Below are 6872 nucleotides of genomic sequence, written 5' to 3'. Positions count from 1 at the left end.
TGAGCATTCAATGTTGTCCATAGGTGATTCCATATGATATTTGCATCCATGAGCACTATGGCCATAGTTATGGCATTTGAAACATTCAATATTTGGCCCATCTAGCATGTATTCTCTTTTGACAAAATCATCGTGGAACCTGTCTCGTGATCCTGCAAACTTTCTTCTAGGGTTTTGCAGATAATGATTGTACCTGTCAAAAAATTCACAATCCCTAGCCATATGTCCATAGTTAGCACATAAAAATCAATAACCATTAAATAAACGAACATACCTGGAAGATTTTCCATTCTTCTTTGGAGGCAGTGTTGTTGTTTGTTTGTTCTTGATTACTTTGGTCTTTTTCTTTGGAGTTGAAACATTCTTCTTTGGCTTTTCACTTTGATCCACTTCCTTCTTAGAATCATCCTGTGAAGATGTGGAGCTTGTACCTTCATCAACTAGAGCTTTACCATCTTTAATTGCCTTCATTTTTTCTTCTTCATCTGTCTTATCTTGTAAGTGTTCTTTTTGCGATCCCTTGAGTTTATTGATCTCATCACGATTGCATCAAGTTATTCTAGCTTTTGAGAAAGATCTTCTTGAAACCATCTTTTCAAGATATTCCTTCTTTTTTCTGCCTCCTCAACCTTTAGCTTGAGAAGAGTGGTCTTCTCTACTTCTTTGTTGAGAACATGTATCTGTTCCTTCTGCTCCTCATTTTCAATCTTGATCCTGCTTATTTCTACTGAAGATGTTTCTAATTCCTTTTGTGATCCAGGTGGATATTGGTGGCCACCCGCCAAGTCCACTTAGACCCCCACCATTGTTTCTTTCTGCTTTTTAGTTTCCTTAATTGTAGCATAGTTTACTATTTTTAGCATTTTTTTGGGTCCTGAACTTCCGTAGCTGTTTTAAGGCCCTAAATGACGTTTTTTGGGAAACGTGGGAGCAACATGGGTCTAAGTATCAATGTTTCTCTTTTTGAAGTTGTAATTCTCGGATAGATATTTATAATGAGATATCGTGCACGTCAAACGGAGATCGTATGCCAAAGTTACGATACCGGGAAGTTGATGTACCAATTTACCCAAACGGGGCCCACAGTTTGGTGTTTCATCTTCTAGGGTTATTTTTTTGGATGTTTAGAGTTTTTCATTATTTCTCAACAATAAATAGGCCTTTGAGCCTCATTGTAACATAGTTCATAGGCATGTAGCCTCCACATCTCTTCTCAGAGATAAGCTACCATCACCCTAGCTAGTTTATTTCCATTTATGTTTGTAAGCATATTTCAATATTTTATAGTAATGAAATGAAGTATTATTTCTACTGCATCTCTATATGTATGGTTATATCTGTAATTTTTTGTGTTCATGTTTAAATCCAGATTAGTGGTATCAGAGCGGTCTACTCTTTCTCTGTTTTTCTTTGCGTGTCCCCAACGAGGTCGGGATATAAGGAGTTAGGGCTTGAACTGGTCGAACCTTTGCAAGACTGGTCTCGCAAATCCTGATGACCTCCCATGGTAGATGAAAAGAAAGATGAGGGGGTAGGAGATCCTATAAAAATCTTGCTCGAAGAGGCCCTCAAGTGACAAAGGAACGCGATGATGGACAACTTTGCCCAGATCCTTCAGCGGCTACCCAGGGGCGACACATCTACTTCCAGCAGCTACTATGGAAGCACCACACCCTTTAAGGTACAAGTTAACTTTGACATTCCCATATTTGAGGGTCAGATAGATGCAGATGCCGTAGATAAATGGTTAAATATGCTAGAAGGGTATTTTTCTGTTCATGATTTTTCCGGCCAGGAAAAGATTACTTTTGCTCTTCTCAAAGCCGCCCCCCACGTCAAGGATTGGTGGGAAACCTACTGCGAGCAGAAGGATGAAAGTATGGCCTCACTGTTTTCAGCCGCACCCACTTGGAATTCATTCCGGACTACCATCAAGGAACAGTACTACCCTGTTGGAAGCTATGAGGATCAATACATAAAGTGGACCACACTGCGATAGGGAAGGGACCAAGATGTGCCAGAGTTTACCAATATTTTCCATACCCTTCGCACAAAGTTGTGTATTAAGGATTTAGAGCAGCATTTGGTACTTAAATATCGTGGCTACTTGCATAGGTACATCTAGGAAGAAATAGAATTCCTGAACATCTCCTTGCTCGGCAAGGCATACCGATATGCCGTCAAGATCGAGCAAAAGTTTAAACAGAAGAAGTGAGACTTTGGATCTCCAAATCCGAAGGAAGGGAAAGGTGTCTCCAAACCACAGAACGAAGGAGAAAGCTAAGGTTGGGTGACCCAAGACAACCCACCAAAGCTGCAAGAAAAGAACAGCGCCGCGAAGCCGAAAAATGACACAGGAAAGTGGTGTGAGTTCCATAAGAGCTCCACTCACAACACAAGTGAGTGTCAGGCCAAGTAGTTGCTGGTCGCCAAGCTAAAGGTTTCAGAATTAGATGCATGTGTAGACTCTGAGTTAGAACTCGACAAGGGGAATGACAAAGGGAAGCAAATTATCGATGCGGAGCCCAACGCCACCGTTGCCACCACGAAGATTGAGAAAGAGGAACCTGAAGATCCAGACGAGGAGGAGTGTTTCTTCCACTCCCAAATGTGGGTAAAGGGCTCCCCGCTACAGTTCATTGTTGACAACAAGAGCCAAAAGAACCTCATTTTGGTCGAGGTTGTGAATCGGCTGGGCTTACCGACCACAACACATCCACAATCATACACCATTGGGTGGCTTCACCAAGGAAGGGATCTTTGCATGAGCCAGCAGTGTCACCTTCCATACAACATCAAGGCCTTCACGGATGAGGTTTTGTGTGACATTTCTCCCCTTGAAGTTTGTGATGTATTATTAGGACAACCATACTTATGGAAGCGACATGCTGTGTATGAATCAAGGCCTCGTGCTGTTATTGTTACTTTGGGAAATAAGTTGTATAGGATACCGGAGGTAGCACCGCCTCTGCAATCTCTTTGGTTATTGCAAAACAATGCAATAAGCTCATTTCCAAAACCAGGAAATTTGTTTTCCTGATGATACGTCCTCAAGGAAAGAAGAAGACGGTGGCCACGACCTCTAAACAGGGCCCCTCCACACAACAACTACAGATGGACAAGGTCGTGGAGGAGTACAAGGACATCTTCACCTCCCCCACAGGGGTTCCTTTGCACTATCAGGTCAAGCACTCCATTGATCTAACCCCAGGTGCACTGTTGCCCAATGGACCAATCTCTTGGCACTCCGTTCTGGAGAACGATGAAATCAAGAGGCAGATTCAGGAGCTGCTGCAGAAAGGTCACATCCGTCCGAGTTCATCGCCCTGTGGGAGACCAATCATATTAGTAGAGAAGAAGGGAGACTCTGTATTGACTATCAGGCTCTGAACAAGATCACTGTCCATAATAGGTACTTGATCCCATGGATTAATGACCTCCTGGAACAACTGAAGGGGGAAAAATATTTAAGCAAGATTGACTTGAAGTCAGGATATCACCAGGTACCAGTCGAACCCTTCGATGTGTGGAAGACTGCCTTCAAAGACAAGGAGGGCCTTTTCGAATGGTTGGTTATGCCTTTCGGATTGACGAATGCTCCTGCAACCTTCATGAGGCTAATGGATGACATCTTGCGGCCTTTCACCAACTCATTTGTAGTGGTATACTTGGATGACATCCTGATATTTAGCCAGAGTTGGTAAGATCACCTCCACCACATCCGACAGGTTCTCCAAACACTGCGGCAACACAAGTTATGTGCTAGTTTGGAGAAATGCACTTTTGGCATGATCCAGGTTCAGTATCTGGGATACATTATTGATGAACAAGGGGTGCATGTGGATCCATCCAAGATCCACGTCATTCAGGATTGGTCATCTCCAACCACTCTGACAGAGCTCCGCAGCTTTCTAGGTCTTGCTAACTTCTACCGTAGGTTCATGTTGGGATTTTCTCATATCAGTTGGCCCTTGAGTCAAGTCACCAAGGGACGAGCGAAAGCAAAATTCTTTTGGTCTGAAAGTCAACAGAAGGCATTCACAGAGTTGAAAGATCACCTTTGCTCGACATTAGTGCTCGCATTACCAGACTTGCAACAACCATTTGAGGTCGAGACAGATGCCTCTAACTATGCTATTGGGGTAGTCCTTACTCAACACGGGCATCCAGTGGCATATCACAGTGAAACACTTTCAGACACAGTTCAAAAGTATCCCAATTATGACAAAGAGATGTATTCCATTATGCAGGCCTACCAACAATGGAAGCATTACATTTTGGGGAAGGAAACAGTCATCCACACAAACCACCAACCCCTACAATTCATACAGACCCAAGGGAAATTGCAAAATGATCACCATCAGAAGTGATCCACATACCTACAATAGTTCCATTTGAATATCAAGTATAAGAAGGGAAGCACCAAGAATGTTGCAGATTGCCTTAGTCGACCACCGATCATGGCGTTAACCATCGTGCTCAACTCTTGTGGGCATGAGACTTCTGATTGGCCACTTCTCCACAGAAGTGACCTAGAATTTAGCCACACATACCAGACACTCTTGGATGGTCAGTATGTTCCATATTTTCACCTCTAGGATGCCCTGTTATGCCACCTAGGTCGCCTTTGTGTTCCTTCAAGCGAGCGTGCCAAGATGATTTGGGAAGCACACTACAGTCGAGCTGCTGGGCATTTCGGGTTCGAGAAAATGGTGGTAGTACTGCAGAAGTATTTATATTGGCCGAATCTTTGATAGGACGTCGCGAAGTACATCAGATCATGCAATGTTTGTGCCATTTCCAAACCGACCATTAAGAAGCAAGGCCTCTATACCCCACTGCCTACCCCTAGTCGACATTGGGAATCCATCTCCATGGATTACATGTCAGGCCTTCCTTCCACCAAGCATGGAAATGACTGTGTTTTTGTCGTCGTCGACAGTTTCTCGAAGATGGCCATTATGGCAGCTTGCAAGAAGAATATCACAACAGAAGCCACTGCTAAACTCTTCTTTGAACGAGTGTGGGTACACCTTGGGATCCCACAGTCTATCATCTCATATCGGGACAACGGGTTCCTCAATACATTTTGGTCTAGTCTCTAGTCGATGCTAGACACCAAACTCACTAAGTCCACAACCTTCCATCCTCAAACTGATGGCCAGATAGAGGTTGTCAACAGGATGATCGTACACATTCTGCGCATGTACAACTTAAAGCATCCACGCACATGGGACGAGAGCCTCCCCTATGTTCAGCACAACTACAATTGGGCTCTTCATAGTTTGACTGGCCACAACCCTTTTTAGATGGGCTTGGGATTCCAGTCACTATGTCCCATTGATGTGGCCATGCCATTTGTAGCTACTCACGTAGATTCAGCTAATGTCTAGTCCGAAACAGATAAGGAAAACAACTTCATTGAGCACATCCAACATATTCGCTAGTAGGTCCATGAAACTTTGGAGAAATCAAATGCCAAGTACAAGCAACGACATGATCAACATCGGGTGCCACAAAAGTTTCAGGTGGGCGACAAAGTCAGGTTGCATTTTCAAAAGGAATGCCTTACCGGAGCCTATCGGAATCTCAAGCGACTCCAATATGGTCCTTACACCATTACCAAGGCTATGGGAGACAATGCATTTGAGCTCAGCATTCCCCCATTCCTTGGCCTGCACCCACTGTTCAACGTGGACTGCATTCGACCATACTTTCCACCATTACTAGACACATTCGACATTGCAGAACAACTCACACCCACTGAGTTAAATCCAAATTGTATGGAACAAGTTGCAAGTGATCGAATCATGGACACATAGATCAAGCACACTCGCTAGCAGAATATACAATTGTATTGAGTCGTCAAAGCAGGCTAACTCCTTCACCAGGGCAAGTGGCTCACTAGGGACTGAGTTTAGCAGAAGTTTCCTCATCTCATGGAGGAACTCAATGCAATGGGGACCACTGTTTCCTAAAGGGGGAAGAATGTTCCAAGTGGATATTGGTGGCCACCCGCCAAGTCGACTTGGACCCCCACCATTGTTTCTTCAGCTTTTCAATTTCCTTAATTGTAGAACAGTTTACTATTTTTAGCAGTTTTTCGAGTCCTGAACTTCCGGAGCCGTTTTGAGGCCCTAAACGACATTTTTTGGGAAAACTGGGAGAAACATGGGTAGTTCTAGTTCTTCGGTAGATCTTTCTAACAAGATATTGTGCGCGTCAAATGGAGATTGCATGCCAAAGTTACGATCTTGGGAAGTTGATGTACCAATTTACCCAAACGGGGCCCACAGTTTGGGGTTTCATCCTCTAGGGTTAGGTTTTTGGATGTTTAGGGTTTTCCATTGTTTCTCAATGATAAATAGGCCTTCGAGCCTCATTGTAACACAGTTCAGAGGCATGTAGCCGCCACATCTCTTCTCAGAGATAAGCTACCATCGCCCTAGCTAGTTTCTTTCCATTTCTGTTTGTAAGCATATTTCAATATTTTATAGTAATGAAATGAAGTATTATTTCTGCTTCATCTCTATATGTATGGTTATATCTATAATTTGGTGTGTTCCTGTTTAAATCCGTATCATTTTGCTTTTGGTCAACAACGAATATGTATCTTTGATCAGATTCCTTCCTTTTAATTTCTACTTCCTGCATCTGTTGTGTGATCCTGTTAATCTCTACAAACAATGTGTCGAGTTCTTGTTGCTTATGTTGGACTTCTTTTTTTTTTCCCCTAGGAAAAAGTCGTAATTTTATTCAAGAATTGATAAAATTACATTTTGTAGATGCCCAAGGCATATGCAAATGGCTGATCCTGTTAATCACAGGCCGCGTACAAAAAAATATTAACACTAGGTAGCAGAGAAACTATC

Source organism: Pinus tabuliformis, chromosome 7 (genome assembly GCF_031772625.1).
Source record: "Pinus tabuliformis cultivar Carrire ecotype Pingquan chromosome 7, CPIR1, whole genome shotgun sequence".
NCBI lineage: Eukaryota > Viridiplantae > Streptophyta > Pinopsida > Pinales > Pinaceae > Pinus > Pinus tabuliformis.
This window is presented reverse-complemented; position numbering follows the sequence as displayed.